The sequence below is a fragment of the Saccopteryx leptura genome, chromosome 4 (assembly GCF_036850995.1).
Source record: "Saccopteryx leptura isolate mSacLep1 chromosome 4, mSacLep1_pri_phased_curated, whole genome shotgun sequence".
NCBI lineage: Eukaryota > Metazoa > Chordata > Mammalia > Chiroptera > Emballonuridae > Saccopteryx > Saccopteryx leptura.
In genome coordinates this window covers 171,428,375-171,447,010 of record NC_089506.1, presented here as the reverse complement: position 1 = coordinate 171,447,010, position 18,636 = coordinate 171,428,375, and positions in this window count along the sequence as shown.

Genomic DNA, 18,636 nt, shown 5'->3' with positions numbered 1-18,636 from the left:
ACCTCATAAACTGCCTTATAATCCATAGCCCATTTTGAGAAATACATACAAACAGCAGAGGAAAGGAGTCTAAGCCAAGGTTGGAAACTCAAACGCTATGAGGTCTGGGCAGAAACACAGTGAGTGGCATAGGGCAGTAATGCAGTAGGCTATGGCAGGCAATCTTTGGATAACCTAAAGGAACTTGTTACTCAGCACCAACCAGACTGTAGACCAGTGTGGCAAAATATTCTGATATTTAAGGAAGGTGAAAAGATGAATTTTATATGAAATCTCTCCTCTTTGTAAAACACCATGCATACAGAATAAAACCGGTCAGCTGGCCAGATCAAGTGCAAAGACTGCCCAGTTTTGAGTGCTCAGCTCTAAAGCCTGCTCCAGGAAATAAGGTCGAGTACACAGGAAAGTGAGCGTCTTCATGAATGGTGGAGTAGAAAAATATTTTCAAAGGGTCGGAGTGAAGGTTACAGACTTCTGAAGGCAACAGTAGAATTTTCTTCTTTTCAGTTAGATCATTAAAAGCAAAAAAGACATCAATTTTTCATAGTCATTATGGGCAGGGTAGCCTGGAGGCAGAAGGCTGGATCAGACAGGCTCTGGAGACTTCCTTCGAGGATGATGGGAAGGTCGTGCATTTTATGTTTTTGCATTTAACCTTGGAATAATGACAACATATTTGAAAACCAAGTCAAAAAGCTGTGGCATATAAATGAAATATATTTAAAAGCCATATGAGTATTGTGTATGCCAAACTGTGGTCCATATAGCAAACTATAGCATGATGGTATCAACACTTTTGCTTATGTGAAAAAGAAAACAAAGGAGCAATCACTGACATTCAGAAGCTGGTCTGGCACCCACAGCTAGACCATAGTATTCTTTCATTGAATTAACAATCTCACAGCTACCAACCTCAGACAAGGTTAGTCTGAGACCATAAATTAAATGAGAAAATAACTAGGCCATGGCACAATTTTTTCTAAGCAGAGACAAAATCAAGGTCACTGTACCATTCACAAAATACCCAACACCCCTTCACTTGGCTAAGATGAGTAATTGCTACTTCTTTCCCCATGAACTTTCTGTGTACATTCTCATCTCCCCTCTCTAGGAATAAGATATAGATACCCAATCAAAGATTGCCCTTGATAGGTCTCGATAGCCAATTTAGAGAAAAGCCCAGCTTTCTCAGACATTCTCTCAAATCACCCAGTAAACACCCTAATCCTGTAATTGTTGTCTTCTTTTTATCATCTTCTTACTCAGACACCCATATTTTCTTATAGTAAGGGTTTTCCCCTCATTATGGTAAGTAATGAGCCCGATGTACTGATCTTTAGTCAAAGGGCATTGACACGTATGAACAATCAGCATGGTTTAACACACAATCATTCCGTTCAGGTTCAAAGATGATGACTTTGAAGGTGGCTGTGGCAATTCCGCCCAGCCATAAAGCACCTGCCCTTTCCGGTACAGTCAGGTCCTACTTCATTCTACTTCTGCTGCTTTTGTGTTGTTGTTTTAGGCAATTTTCTCTCGGATGAATGGAGAGGGTGTGCAGGTCTTTCTGAGATTTATTATTTAGACAACAGATAACCAGTGCTTACACATTTAGTGTTATGTGACCCTACTTTAAAAAACCAACAAAGGCCTGACCAGGCGGTGGCGCAGTGGATAGAGCATCGGACTGGGATGCAGAAGACCCAGGTTCGAGACCCCGAGGTTGCCAGCTTGAGCGCGAGCTCATCTGGTTTGAGCAAAAGCCCACCAGCTTGAACCCAAGGTCACTGGCTCCAGCAAGGGATTACTCGGTCTGCTGAAGGCCCGCAGTCAAGGCACATATGAGAAAGCAATCAGTGAACAACTAAGGTGTCGCAACGAAAAACTGATGATTGATGCTTCTCATCTCTCTCCATTCCTGTCTGTCTGTCCCTGTCTATCCCTTCTCTGACTCACTCTGTCTCTGTAAAAAATAAATAAATAAATAAATAAATAAATGCGAAAACTTTGTAAAAAAAAACCAACAAAGTATAAAAAGTCTTCTTAAAAATGATCAAATTTAGACTAAAATGAGTATTGTGGGGGAAACAAACAGAGACTTCAATGCATGGATGATGTAATGCATTCTGCATTGTCTTAGCTGCATAAAAGACAAGCAATTAAATTCTGAAATGCTATTAGGTGTGGCATTTAACAGGAAAATACATTTTGATTTGTGTGACTTAAGAAGACAATGAATGGTTTCATGTCTAGTACGAAAGGTAATCTTGCAGATTTGTAGACACAAAGGAATAATTATACCCAGTTTGGGTAAATGAGTGTTAAGACAGTGAAATGTAAACCCAGGACAGTCAATATATTAGAAACCTGAAGCTTTTGCTTGACATTAATTCTAGTGTCAACAAAGAGAGAGGAAAGATTCATAGACATTTACTTCTAATTTCAAATAATGTCAGAATTGTTAAACAATTATTATGGATTTTAAAAGAGAAATATAAAGATCAACCCAAGAAACAATGGACCATATTCCTGCTCACCTATGAAAATTAAATTTTATTTTTATAAAAGTGGCAACTGTTTTCCTTCTTTGTTATTTTGTTTTACTTTGTTGATGATACAGTTGGCTATGCAGAAGTTTCTAATTTTCATGTATCAAAGTTGTCCCTTTCTAGGTTCTGCAACCTGCCTTGACAGGCATTTTCTATAAGACTGTATGTAAATTTACCCAGGCTGCTTTGTAGAATTTTTCAGTGATGAAAGTGATCTGCACAATTCAATATATTGGCCACTAGCTGGAGTACTTAAAATGTAGTAAGTAAAACTGAGAAGTTAAGTTTTCAAAATTATTTCATTTTAATTGATTTTAATGTAAATAAACACATGTGGCTAATGGCTACCAGAATGGACAGTGCAATTCTAAAATCTGTATGGTATTGTGTTCTAAAATGTATAAATGTTTGAGTCTTTAGGAGTTTATCTCAATAAAAGAAGTGATCTATCTATCAAGATTTAAAGAATTGATTTCTGTGTTATATTAGGAGCACAGACCAACTTAAGATTCAAATGAAAGTTACAAAAACTATCTCCATAAAAATGAATATATAGAAAGATGGACAGCACTCTGAAGCTTATATTCCAGTGGCATGCCATAAATAATAAAAGAAGTAAATCCTAAGTAAGGTAATTGCTGAGGATTGTCAGGGTCAAGAAGAAATGAGACAGAGTGATGAGATACAGACTGTGTGGGATGGAGGGTAAGAAACACCACTTTAGAGATGACAGACAGAAGAAAGGTCCTTCCAGGAAAAAGACATTGGAGCTGAAAGCTTAGTGATCAGTAGAAGCCCACACCCTGAAAAGCAGGAGAGAGAGCACTTCAAGCTAAGGAACAACAAAAGTAAAGACTTGGAGGCCAGTTAATTTTACTCCATGGAAGCAGAAAAGATGTCCTGTGTAGCTAGAGCCTAGTACACTGAGGGAAGAATTAGATGGGTCAGGTTAGAGGACTCAGAAGCCACATCTATTTCTGTTTCTGAATTGTGAATTTGGTGCGTAAACTAAGTAAGCAGACTAAGTGTGACAAGGTGCCAAGAAAATGTAACACTGTTCGCATAAGCAATGCCATTGTGTGCTTTCTAAAGATCACCATTTTGAAATTTTTGTAAGTGCAAACAGAACCAAACTGCAAGCTGTGCTGTCAGCGATATGTTTCAACATGTCAGGAACTTGTGCAGCAGCGACTTCCTGATAAGCTAACCACTGCCAGTTCTGCTTCTGTAACTACCGCTTGCACTGCTAAGCTTCCTTATCTAGACCTGTAGTTTTTGCCTTTAAAAACCCTGAACCCCAAGCATTCAGGGCTGCATGATTTGGGTCTGTTCTAGCCCCTTGCAGTTACCAGATAATAAAACTCCTCTTAAATTTTTCTGTAATTTTGGTGTCTTTCTGGAACTCACTGGTCACTTTACAACATAAGTTCATGAGTGCTCAGAAGTGACAGTTAGGACTCTAATCAGTCATTACAAAGTCCCTACTCTCAACCACTGCAGTGCCTATCCTTTGGTGTCCTTCTGATTCCAATCTGCTCCTCCACTGCATAAATAACTCCGCCTGATAAGACCCTTAATTTTGACTCCAGTCTCACCTCTTGACCCTAGTTTTCTATCATCTCAAACTACGGACATGTTCACAGAGAAGACATTGTATCTTTGCTCTAATAGCTCTGTATGCCTGTAATGACCTCCCTTGTCATTTACACCTGATAAATAGTTGCTCATCTCAGCTGTCACATTACATCTTGATCCCCTGCCCTTCCTGATCTCTGCCTGTGCTGCAGCTCCACCAGGTACACTGACCCCTTCTCTTATAGGTCATTGTAGCCCATGGGTACTGCTAAAGAGCTACTTATGACACTTGATGGCACATTTTGGTATTATTTTGTCACTTCCAGCTAAATCTCAAGTTCTTTAATGTCAGATAATATGTATTATTCATCTTAGCACATTGCCTGACATATATATATATTTTTGAATGAATGACTAAATTAAGAAGACACACTTCTTATTCTTTTTCCTGTAATGTACCATGACAAACACTACAGTGCTCAGCTAATAGTTCTGACAATGGTGCTATTTGTCCTGAGCTGTGGAGCTGAGGTTTGATTGTTTTTTCAGCCACACTGCTGACTTCCTAATATATTAAGATAATATATTTCAAGCTCACCATATTGTCAAATTATGTCCAATCATTATGGGTCTATCATTTCTATCTGTACCTTGAGTTCTCAGTTAAAAATCATTCAATCCTTCACTCACCACATTCTAAAAAGCCAGGTCTATTATTGTCAAAATCCTTATTGACTTGATACTATGTATTTATGCATGGTGAACATACAGGGAGTTTGAAGACTTTATATTGACCAACATGATTTTGAACCATCGCTTGAGTGTTTAACATCAAAAATTACTGCCTCGTTTAAAGAGGGACTCAAACAGCTTTGTCATAGGTGAATCAGTCACATAGTATGATCCAGTTTTCATTTTCTATCTTAAGACTCGGTTTAATTTAACATTGATTGAGCAAACTGAGTAAATATAAATTGAATTTCTCAGAAATGATGCTTTAAACATTTAGCTCTTTATGTGGCTTATTCCTATTAGTCATTATGAAGAGAAATCAAGAAACAGATTTGAAGCAATGTTACACTCATTGGAGTCTAACATGTGCACACAAAGTGACCTTGTCAAATTAGCAAAGGCAGTGATCAAGTATCAGAGCCAAGGTCTACCTTAGATCAGATGGTTTAGAAAAAAAAAGTTTATTGTCAGTACTTAGGTCGTTCTTTTCAATATCCAGTTTACTTGTAAGAATACAGTACAATTTTGAACAATGTCATCTGGTTGGAAACTGTGATAGCACCATGATAATTGTTCTAACTAAAGCATTACAACACGGGAGAGCCATCAATAGCTGACATCTGGAGGAGGCCACAGGACATGCCAAAGGGTCTCGAAATTGTGCCTTAGGTTCATACAACTGGCATATTTTGTCAAGAATATAGGACTTATGTTCTGCTTCCATTATAGCCAGGTAGCATATACTGGACCTAATCTTTGTAGATAACTATAAACTCTGAACAAAATAAAAAAAAATAAATAAAAAAGCAAAGCAAATAAATTATAAACAGTCTAGTTCCAGTAGAATAAATAAATGAAGACTGAATCTGGGGAGAGTCATTGGAAGAAAGGAATAACAATAAGTTACTAATTTTTTAAGTTTTTGGCCTGGAAGCAGTTCATAGTCAAAACCATGTCTTTCTGCAATCATACCTTTTTTTTTTTTTTTTTTTTTGCCAAAGTTTACAGTGGTTCCCTACATCACATATGATAAAATCAAAACTCTGAAAATATTATTTAAAGCCTTTCATCCTAAAACCTGACTTTACAACTTTATATCTTTTACTCACCAGGTCTCAAAAGTTATTGGGCTCCTCTGGAAACTCATTCTCTGGAACCCTGGAGCCTATCTCCATTTGCCAGTTCAATATGGCTCCTCCAGTTGTCCTTTCCCACCTGCCTCCTCCCTTTAATCCTATAATCCCTGCATTCCTCCAGCTATCCTATCCAATGTCTTCTATCCAACTCTTGAATCCTTTCTATAATGTAAGTCCCTAAGAGAGTTGTTTGTAGTCTTCATTCAGTCTCTCTTGAACCTACTCCAATTATGCTTTATTCTCCCAATCCTCCACTGAAACTGCTCTTGCTAAGGTCACTAATGACTTTCCAGTAGCTAAATCTAGTGTCCAATTTACGGTCTCCATCCTACTTGAACTACTAACAGCATTTATTACTTCTGATCGTTGCTTCCTCTTTGAAACCTCATTCCCCTGCTATCTGTGATGCCACATTCTCCTTTTCTTCAATAGTTGTTCTTTCTCTGTCCCCTTTACTGGATTCTCCTTACCTTCTGAATCAATAAGTACTGGAATCCATGAGAAAAACTCCTCAGAACCATTTATTTTCTGCATTTTCTTCCTAGGTGATCTCATCTAATCCTAAAGTTTTAAATACCATCAATACAATCAGGAATCATAAATTTATATTTACAGCCCTGACCTCTTCCCTGCACTTCAGTTTGTGATACACAATTGCTTACTCAGTATCTCCAACTTGGATTTCCAATGGCTGTCTCAGATTTTACATACTATATACTAAATTTTTTATTCAAAACCTACCCCCAGTTTGTTTCCCAACTTGTTCCTCTTCTGATCTTCATCTCAGTAAATAACTCCATTCTTCCTCTAAGACTCATGTCCATTATCTTGGCATCACCTTTAACTCTATTATTTCTCTTACACTTCAATGTCTAAGTTATCAGCAAAACTTATTAACTCTGCCTTCAAAATACATCTCAAATCTGACTTCTCATCACTACCCTAGTCTGAACTTCATGATTCAAAAACACCATGGCCAAGTAAGCCACAGTTTCAATAAATACCTTCCACCATCACCAAAACAAATAGAAAATGCCCCCTACAGAATAACTGGTGTCCAGGAAAACACAATAGTTGCAAATTACAGAAAGAATAAAAAATAACCAGTAAGTAAAATTCCAGAGGAAACAGGTGCTAAAGAATAGACTGAGGAAAGAGCATGGAAATGAGAAAGAACATGCCATTCACTCACTCATTCATTTATACCTTTAAAAACATTTATTGTGCATCTACTATATGCCAGGCGGCACTGTTCTAGATACTTAAACTATATCCATGAAGAAAGCAGACAAAAAAGCTTGCCCTTATGAATCTTATATATCCTAGTGATGTTGGTGGGGAGGAAAGACATAAAATAATAAAGAATATAGTAAACATATAAATTATGGTTTGTTAGAAGATGACAAGTGCTATAGAATAAAATGGAGGATTATGAGAGAGTGTTGGGGGGTCAAGATGAAAGATTAATAGGCTGTCAAATTAGAGCTTATTCAAAAGAGAAGACCTAAGGAAATTAGCCATGTGTATTTATGGCAACAGGAAAAGATAGGCATAGATGTGGATATATATGTGAACAGAAAACAATTTGTATCTTTATTATCAGAAAAATAAAAAGATAAATTAGCTGCCAAAGTAAAAAATACTGGTACAATTTAGCTACATGTTTGTTGGTAGGAAGAGCCAGGTAAAAGTGTTCATCTCCAAAGAGCCACATTGGTATCTCTGGTCTCAGTGTATTGGAGATATTTAAGCAGTAGGGTTACTGAAAGGTCACAGAGGCCCCACAATTAATAGAATCTGCTTCCATCAGTCACACCACAGAGAAGCTAAACATGCAGTTCAATCTCATTATTACAAAACAGCCAAGCAAGGAATTTCAGAGTTATTATTCAAACTTCCCTTTATTGATTCATTCAGTCAGCGATCACCTATTAAAGTTAATTTACTCAAAATGTTCCTGTACATAATAAATAATGCTTCTAGACTCACAATATGAAGCAAATTTAAATAAAATTATGTGCTGCCTATAGATTTTCTCTCTCAACTAAAAGCACCAACCCTACCAATGTGACAGTCTGTCCAGATGGGCAGGGGGTGCTTTAGCTTTCATCAGACCAAGAAAGGATGATTGCACACGTTATGACCAGGTTTCTCACATGTTATTTGCAAGCACCAGTCAAGTATAGCTCCCAGTTGAAAATGGCATCATTCTGAACATAATGATGTACACTCAAAACTTCCCACGATGAGAAGCCCCAGAAAATGAAAACTCAGATTGCCACCAAAAGCCACTGCAGAAACAGCAAGGAATTCCTTTTAACTATGAAAGTGACAAAGTAAAATTGACAAAAGTTATTCTGATTTGCCACCTTTGCCACCAGAAGGTAAAAAATATCCTACTCCTCCTTTAACAACTGACACCTCACTCAGAGACTCTAACTAGGAAAACGATTTTGAAATACAGGGTGGGGCAAAAGTAGGTTTACAATTGTTTGTATGAAAAATAATACAATAATTAATAAATAATAATACAAGAGTAAACTGTTTCACATAGTAACAACTGTAAACCTACTTTTGCCCCACCCTGTAAAGTCTGTCAGTTTTTAATTGCATTTCTCAAGTTTGTCAGATCACCACCTTGTTCGCTGCTTCTCCATATTCATTGAGACACAAGGAACCATCATACCAAACGTGGAGTTGTGAGAGTCACTGGGTGATGGGCATGCACTGACAGCGGCTCAGTTTAATTGAGGATGTGTAGACCCTACAGTGAGTGCTCTAGTTAGGCATGGAAATACCCTGGCAGAAAAAGCCCTGGCAGGGGGTTGTCCTTGTAATTATAGCTTCTCATAAGTTACATCTATTCAGAATGTCAGACAGCCAAGAATTGAGGAAGAAGGAAGCTCCCCCCTCAGTACAGACAAGTTGTATTAGACAAATGCCTACTCAATGGTAGGAATTTGGCTGGAGGCTATAGCCACATCAGTCTCATCTCTAAACAATAGGCTATTTGACCAGAATCCAAGTCAACAATGAGTAAACTCAAAGGAATTCCACACATAAGGTCTTTTAACAAGTAGCGGAGATAGTTTCTACCTTGTTTGAATAAAAGTAAGAAAAAAGCTTTGGACCTATGAGAATATGTGTAAATTGGGGGAAAGGAACATTCTCCTAGAGATTCAGAGTAATAATGGGTGAGTAAAAATACTTATTATAAGAAATCGAGTTATTTTGGAAAACATGTGTCCCTAAAACATGTCTCTACAGTCTACATAAAGAGAATCATGAGAACTAAAAGGCAAGGTGAAAATACAAAAGGATGACTTGCAAAGATACTAAAAAGGAGCTCACTTGCATTGCAAAACAGTATATAAAAAAGGAAATTTTCACCAGATGAAGTAAAAGCCACACTAAAGGGAGGAAAAGCAAGCCTTGAGGCAAAAATGGACCCCTGTTGTGGCTGGCTGAGGCATTCTGCACTAGCTAGTGTTGGTTTGGGCATCCGTAAATCCTGCCTTTACCGTTGCAAACAATTTCACTATTAAACTTTCCTCAATTACCCCAGTTTGTATGTACTACCAATTTCCTGCCAGGACCTTGATAAAAATATATAGAGAAAATGAAATAGAGTAAAAGAAACAGCATGCAAAAGAGAGATAAACAGCCCAGAATTGAAGAAAATATAACCCAAGCAACAGATGATTTCTTGATTAATTTTGTAATAGATTGTGTAAGTCTTTAATTCATTGAATAAGAGCTCAAAGACAAGACTATCATATTAAGAATAAAATTTAAAAGAAAATTACAGAAATAAGACAACAAATTGGTAACCAAGACAATGAACTATTGTCATTTATGACCTATGTGATGATTAAATTTAAGTATAAATAAAATAGAATGAATAGAACTAAAAAGCAAATAATGACATTAAGAAAGTCACAATGAATGCAAAATAAAATATGTAGATAAGGCAATCAAAGAGTAAATGAAGAATGTGGAAGACAAATACAACACAATATAAAAATGATTAAGATTTCTGAAGTAAAGGACCCTACTGAAACATTCAAGATCTCCCAAAATGAAGGAAGAACTGAACCTGCAGATAAAAATGACTTATCTTTTTTTTTCTTTAAGTGAGAAGAGGAGATAGTGAGACAGACAACTGCATGCACCCTGATCTTGATCCTCCCAGTAACCACTCACTATCTTGGGTCAATGTTCGATTCAACCAAGCTGTTTCTAGTTTCTGAGGCTTACCTGCTCCGATAACTGAGCTATCCTCCGCACCTGAGGCCAACTCTCTAACTAGTCAAGCCATGGGCTATAGAAGGGAAAGAAAGAGAGAATGGGGAGAGGAGACGGAAAGAAGCAGATGGTCGCTCCTCTTGTATGCCCTGACCAGAAATTGAACCCAGAACATCCATACACCAGGCAACCCTCCACCACTGAGCAAACTGGCCAGGGCCACAACTTATTATTTTAATTAAATGGATCTATATCAAGAGATCTGGGAAATACACCTTAATATAAAAAAGAATTCTCTACGCATCCAGGTATAAAGAGCAAATTATCTATAAGAGTGGAGAAATCTCACCAGACTCAGTTAACTCCACAGCAATAATCATTGTCACAGATGAGAAAACATGTCTACATGACCAAGGTGCAAATAGGAACCAATAATATCATATTCACACAAGTTATAATTCAAGTATAAAGGCAGGAGAAAGACACAATCAAATGTGAAAACAACCAAGGGCAATAACAACCTCAAGAACTTTTTGAAAAAAATACCCCAGAAAGAAATCCAGCCAAACAAGTAAAAAATAGAAATAAAGTATAGAGCAAGAAAGAAGTTGTATCTGAAGCCTAGTAAAAAGCACTGAATCTACTTAGTTATATATACAATAAAGACTGAAGGAATTAAGGTTTCAAAAAAAAAAAAAACATGTCGGGTGACATCAGAGAAATGGCGCCGTGAAAAGTGCTCCCAATACCTCTCCCTGAAACTTCAACAAATTCAACTAGAGACAGAAAAACAACATCAGAAGCATTGAAATACACATACATCAAACAAAGGTACGATTGAGCAAAAAGGTGGCTGAATATATATATATATATATATATATATATATATATATATATATATATATATATATATAACCCACTCTGAAGGAAATAAGACGGAGAACGGAGTATTCTGCTTTCCTCACTGACCTGAGCAAGGGCTGCTTTCACTTGGAACTGAGAGAAAGTGATGGCTGCGGGCGCAGAAAAAGCTGGGCTAGGGCAGAGACGTTCAGGCTGAGGAGAGAGTGTGCGCGGCTCAGCCCACGCAGAGCAAACGCCAGTGGCAGACCCCAGCAGAGGTAGGCGAGTGGTTTGCCTTGTTTACTCCCGGTATCCTGGTTGGTGAGTGTGGGTAGTGTGCGAGTGGATCCACCTGGAGCTTCGGGCATAGGTGCCCACATTCTCGGACAGAGGGGCTGAGTTCTGTCAGAAGTGACCTTCTGTGTGGGCTGTGACCAGAGTTTCTGAATAATCCCAGCTTTCCAAAAAACAGCACGTGGGAAGTGCATGAAAGCCAGCTTCCCTACACCCAGACCTGTCTGGGCGCGGCACCTTCGCCAGCCATACAGGCTAAAATAGCACACTACTAGGGAACAGAACTGTGGAAGTAGTGGGGGGAAGGGTGCGCAGGCAGCTTGCAGACAGCCTCTAAAAAGCAGACTTGTGGAGTGCTGAGGCATACTAGACATGCCCGGAGGCTCATAGAAAGACACCTGAAAGGTAATCGACTCCCAGCCCTGCCTGATTATGCTGGCAGCTCTGGCTGGCAAAGCCTTACCCAGAACCCTGCATTGAGTGGGGATAGAGGGGGGATTTGGCAGCTCTTAGAGCCTCTTACTCTCCAGGCAGTGGCTGGGTTAACGTCACAGCTATGTCCCCTGGCTGCTGGTTCAGGAAGGAGAGATTTGGGGAGAGGCTCCAGAAAAAAGGGACTCTCCCATTGTCGGAGCCTGCAAATGCTAACAAGCCCAGCCAACCAACAGGACTGAGGCCTAGTTTATGTCATCACCATAGCAACACAACAGCAAATCTCTGCCTTAGAGTGGCACAGGGGCAGAACTTGGGGTACAGCATCACCAGCCAAAAAAAGAGAGAAGCAAAAAAAAAAGAAAGAAGACAACTTCTCAAAACCAGGAAAAATCCACAGTCTTTATAACTTTTTCCATTTTTTCTTCTATTTCATATCTTTTATTTCCTTTCACCTTGGTCATTTTGTCCCCTTTCTGTTTTATTCTTTTTTTTTTTTTCATTTTGAACATTATTACCCATAGGTGTTACATTTTCCATTCTTTTTTTTCTATGGGAGTTACATTCCAAAAAACGTAACTCAATTTTTTTCTCTCTCTTTTTGTTTCTTCTCATCTCTTTCACTTTTTCTCTCATTCAAATTTCACCCAAAAACAAATTATTATTTTTTTTTTAAATAATTTTATTTTTTTAAATAATTTTATTTTTTTAATGGGGTAACATCAATAAATCAGGATACATATATTCAAAGATAACAAGTCCAGGTTATCTTGTCGTTCAATTATGTTGCATACCCATCACCCAAAGTCAGATTGTCCTCTGTCACCTTCTATCTTGTTTTCTTTGTGCCCCTCCCCCTCCCTTTCCCTCTCACTTTCCCCCCTCCCCCCGTAACCACCACACTCTTATCAATGTCTCTTAGTTTCACTTTTATGTCCCACCTACGTATGGAATAATGCAGTTCCTGGTTTTTTCTGATTTACTTATTTCGCTTTGTATCATGTTATCAAGATTCCACCATTTTGCTGTAAATGTTCCATTTTGCTGTAAATGTCATCATTTCTTCTGGCTGAGTAGTATTCCATAGTGTATATGTGCCACATCTTCTTTATCCAGTCATCTATTGACGGGCTTTTTGCTTGTTTCCATGTCCTGGCCACTGTGAACAATGCTGCAATAAACATGGGGCTGCATGTGTCTTTACGTATCAATGTTTCTGAGTTTTGGGGGTATATACCCAGTAGAGGGATTGCTGGGTCATAAGGTAGTTCTATTTGCAGTTTTTTGAGGAACCACCATACTTTCTTCCATAATGGTTGTACTACTTTACATTCCCACAAACAGTGGATGAGGGTTCATTTTTCTCCACAGCCTCTCCAACATTTGCTATTACCTGTCTTGCTAATAATAGCTAATCGAACAGGTGTGAGGTGGTATCTCATTGCAGTTTTGATTTGCATTTCTCTAATAGCTAAAGAAGATGAGCATCTTTTCATATATCTGTTGGCCATTTGTATTTCTTTCTGGGAGAAGTGTCTGTTCATGTCCTCTTCCCATTTTTTTATTGGATTGTTTGTTTGTTTGTTGTTGAGTTTTATGAGTTCTTTGTATATTTTGGATATTAGGCCCTTATCTGAGCTGTTGTTTGAAAATATCATTTCCCATTTAGTTGGCTTTCTGTTTATTTTGTTATCAGTTTCTCTTGCTGAGCAAAAACTTCTTAGTCTGATGTAGTCCCATTCATTAATTTTTGCCTTCACTTCTCTTGCCTTTGGAGTCAAATTCATAAAATGCTCTTTAAAACCCAGGTCCATGAGTTGAGTACCTATGTCTTCTTCTATGTACTTAATTGTTTCAGGTCTTATGTTGAGATCTTTGATCCATTTTGAGTTAATTTTAGTACAGGGGGACAAACTGTAGTCCAGTTTCATTCTTTTGCATGTGGCTTTCCAGTTTTCCCAGCACCATTTATTGAAGAGGCTTTCTTTTCTCCATTGTGTGTTGTTGGCCCCTTTATCAAAAATTATTTGACTATATATATGTGGTTTTATTTCTGGGATTTCTATTCTGTTCCATTGGTCTGAGTGTCTATTTTTCTGCCAATACCATGCTGTTTTGATTGTCGTGGCCCTATAATAGAGTTTGAAGTCAGGTATTGTAATGCCCCCAGCTTCATTCTTTTTCTTTAGGATTGCTTTGGCTATTCGAGGTTTTTTATATTTCCATATAAATCTGATGATTTTTTGCTCTATTTCTTTAAAAAATGTCATTGGAAGTTTGATGGGAATTGCATTAAATTTGTATATTGCTTTGGGTAATATAGCCATCTTGATTATATTTATTCTTCCTAGCCAAGAACAAGGTATATTCTTCCATCTCATTATATCTTTTTCGATTTCCCTTAACAATGGTTTATAGTTTTCAATATATGTCCTTTACATTCTTTGTTATGTTTATTCCTAAGTATTTTATTTTTTTTTGTTGCAATCATGAAGGGGATTATCCTTTTGAGTTTGTTCTCAATTGTTTCATTGTTCGCATATAGAAAGGCTATTGACTTCTGTATGTTAATTTTGTATCCTGTGACCTTACTGTATTGGCTTATTGTTTCTAGTAGTCTTTTTGTGGATTCCTTGGGGTTTTTGATGTATAGGATCATATCATCTGCAAAAAGTGATACCTTAACTTCTTCTTTTCCGATATGGATGCCTTTTATTTCTTTGTCTTGTCTGATGGCTCTGGCTAGAACCTCTAGTACCACATTAAATAAGAGTGGAGAGAGTGGACAACCCTGTCTTCTTCCTGATTTAAGGAGGAAAGCCTTCAGTTTTGTGCCATTTAATATGATGTTAGCTGATGGTTTATCATATATGGCCTTTATCATGTTGAGATATTTTCCTTCTATACCCATTTTGTTGAGAGTCTGAAACATAAAATTGTGTTGTATTTTATCAAAAGCCTTTTCTGTGTCTATTGATAAGATCATGTGGTTTTTGTTCTTTGTTTTGTTGATATGGTGTATTACGTTAACCGTTTTACATATGTTGAACCATCCTTCAGATTCTGGAATGAATCCCACTTGATCATGATGTATTATTTTTTTAATATGTTGTTGTATTCGGTTTGCCAGTATTTTGTTCAGTATTTTAGCATCTGTATTCATAAGAGATATTGGTCTGTAGTTTTCTTTTTTTGTGCCATCCTTGCCTGGTTTTGGTATGAGGGTTATGTTGGCCTGATAAAATGTGTTTGGAAGTATTGCTTCTTCTTCAATTTTTTGGAAGACTTTGAGTAGAATAGGAACCAAGTCTTCTTTGAATGTTTGATAAAATTCGCTGGTACAGCCATCAGGGCCTGGACTTTTATTTTGGGGGAGGTTTTTAATGGTTTTTTCTATTTCTTCTCTACTAATAGGCCTGTTTAGGCTTTCTGCTTCTTCTTGACTCAGTCTAGGAAGGTTGTATTATTCTAGGAATTTATCCCATTTCCTCTAGGTTGTTGAATTTAGATGCATAAAGTTGTTCATAGTATTCTACAATAATTCTTTGTATATCTACGGTGTCCGTGGTGATTTCTCCTCTTTCATTTTGGATTTTGTTTATATGAGTTCTTTCTCTTTTTTCCTTGGTAAGTCTTGCCAAGGGTTTGTCAATTTTGTTGATCTTTTCAAAGAACCAGCTCCTTGTTCTATTAATTTTTTTCTATACTTTTTCTGTTCTCTAATTCATTTATTTCTGCTCTGATTATTATTATCTCCTTTTTTTGGCTGGTTTTGGGTTGTCTTTGTTCCTCTTTTTCTAGTTCCTTAAGGTGTGAAGTTAAGTGGTTCACTTGGGCTCTCTCTTGTTTGTTCATATGTGCCTGAAGTGATATAAACTTCCCTCTTACTACTGCTTTTTCTGCATCCCAGAGACTCTGATATGTTGTATTGTCATTTTCATTAGTCTGTATATATCTTTTGATCTCTGCACTTATTTCTTCTTTGACCCATTCATTTTTTAAAAGTATGTTGTTTAGTTTCCACATTTTGTGGGTTTTTCCCCCTCTTTTTTGCAGTTGAATTCTAGTTTCAAGGCTTTATGATCAGAAAATATGCTTGGTACAACTTCGATTTTTCTGAATTTGCTGATGTTGTTTTTGTGTCCCAACATATGGTCAATTCTTGAGGATGATCTATGTACACTGGAGAAAATGTATACTCAGTCACTTTGGGATGAAATGTCCTGTAGATGTCTATCATATCCAGGTGCTCTAGTGTTTTGTTTAAGGCCACTATGTCTTTGTTGATTCTCTGTTTGGATGACTGATCTAGAGCCGTCAGCGGTGTATTGAGGTCTCCAAGTATGATTGAATTTTTGTCAGTTTTTGTTTTAAGATCAATAAGTAGCTGTCTTATATATTTTGGTGCTCCTTGGTTTGGTGCATATATATTAAGAATTGTTATGTCTTCTTGATTCAGTGTCCCCTTAGCCATTATGAAATGGCCATTTTTGTCTCTGAGTACTTTTCCTGTCTTGTAGTCAGCATTATCCGATATGAGTATTGCTACACCTGCTTTTTTTTGGATGTTATTTGCTTGGAGTATTGTTTTCCAGCCTTTCACTTTGAATTTGTTTTTATCCTTGTTACTTAGATGAGTTTCCTGTAGGCAGCATACAGTTGGATTTTCTTTGTTAATCCATTCTGCTACTCTGTGCCTTTTTATTGGTGAGTTTAATCTGTTTACATTTAGTGTAATTATTGACACTTGTGAGTTTCCTATTGCCATTTTATATCTTGCTTTCTGTTATTTTTGTGTCTTGTTTGATCCTTCTCTTTCGTTTTTCTATCTCTTGTTTTTATTTGCTGTATTCCATACATCTTTCCTCTGTTGCTATCTTTTTTATCTCATGTGCTTCTGTGGTGTTTTCCTTTGAGTAAAGAAAAGGGTCCTTACCCTGTTCATTGTAGCGAACTATTTTGTGAGTACTTTTGCTCTCCATCATCCTTTGTTACTGTTAATCTCCATCTTCTCCGCCCCTTTCTTTTTGTTGTTGTCACAGTTTAAATTTGGTTTTATTGTGTTCTTCTTGGAGCTTTTACTTGTGGCTCTGTTTTTTTGTTGTTGTTGTTCTTTGTATCTGTTTGGAGAACCCCCTTTAGTAATTCCTGGAGGGGGGGTTTTCTGATGATAAATTCCCTCATCTTTTCTGTATCTGTGAATGTTTTTGTTTCTCCTTCATATTTGAAGGATAGCTTTGATGGGTATAGTATTCGTGGCTGAAAGTTCCTCTCTTTCAGGACTTTAAATATTGGGGTCCACTCTCTTCTAGCTTGTAGAGTTTCTGCTGAGAAATCTGATGATAATCTAATGGGCCTTCCTTTATATGTTGTATTCTTCTTTTCCCTGGCTGCCTTGAGAATTTTTTCTTTGCTGTTGGTTTGTGTCAATTTCATTATGATATGCCTTGGAGTAGGTTTGTTGGGGTTAAGAAAACTCAGAGTTCTGTTTGCTTCTTGAACTTGAGGCTTTAGTTCTTTCCACAGGCTTGGGAAGTTCTCATCTATTATTTGTTTGAGTATGTTCTCCATTCCATTTTCTCTCTCTTCTCCCTCTGATATACCTATTATTCTTATGTTATTCTTTTTGATGGAGTCAGATAATTCTTGTAGGGCTATCTCATTTTTTTTAATTTTTGAGTCTCTTTCTTCTTCTCTCTGTTGTGCCACAAGTTGCTTGTCTTCTATTTCACTAATCCTCTCTTCTATCTGACCTGTTCTATTAGCTAAGCTTTTTACTTCGTTTTTCAGCTCGTGAATTGAGGTTTTCATCTCTGTTTGATTTGTTTTTATAGTTTCAATTTCCTTGGACATATATTCTTTGTGTTCATTGAGTTGTTTTCTGAGCTCCCTAAATTGCCTTTCTGTGTTTTCTTGTATATCTCGGAGGATTTTTAGGATTTCTATCTTGAATTCTCTGTCATTTAGCTCCAAGGTTTCCAATATATTAAATTTTTTCTCCATAGATTTTTCCTCATCTAGCTGTGTTACCTCTCTTTCTTTTGTATCCATGATATTCGATTTTCTCTTCCTTAATGGCATCTGAGGGTGGTTTTGTTGATAGTATTAATGAGATTTAATAAAGAATAAAAAGTTAAAAAAATAAAAAATCAAAAAGAGTTGTTTTATTAAAAAAAATTAATAATGAAATAAAGAAAAATAAAATAAAATAAAAATTTTAAAAAAGGAAATTATTTCCCCCCTCCTTTTTTCCTCTCCTCTCCTCTTCCCTCTTTCTTGAGAAAATCTTGTGGTGAACTGTGAATTATAACAAACAATGCCTGTAATGGAGGGCCTGATTTGGGGAAAAGTAATAAAGGGGCAAAAAAAAGAAAAAAAAGAAAAAAAAAAGAAAAAAGAATGGGGCATGGACCCACAAAAAGCAAATAATGAAAAAATTTGGGTCAAGAATAAAATGATTTCCTTTTAGGTGTTGGTTGACTAAGAGTTATGATGAGAGGAATAAGAGGAAAACAGAAAAATGGGGGGACAAATTAAAAAATTACTATTGTATTTAGTGGAACAAGAACTAGATAAATGGAGAGCCAGGGATGCGAGCACTGCTAGTGAGTTAAAAAGGTGAAGTAAAAACCCCCCAAAATGCCACAAATATAAGTTTGAGTCCCAGATAAGATAATTTGTTTGTTATTGAGGTTTGAATGAGAGGAGATGTAACGGAGAAAGGAAGAAACTAATATAGAGGGATAAAAGAAGGAGAGAGAGAGAAAAAAAGAGGAACCACTAAAAGAAGAAAAAAGAAAGGAGAGAGAGAGAGAGAGAGAGTTAAGGTT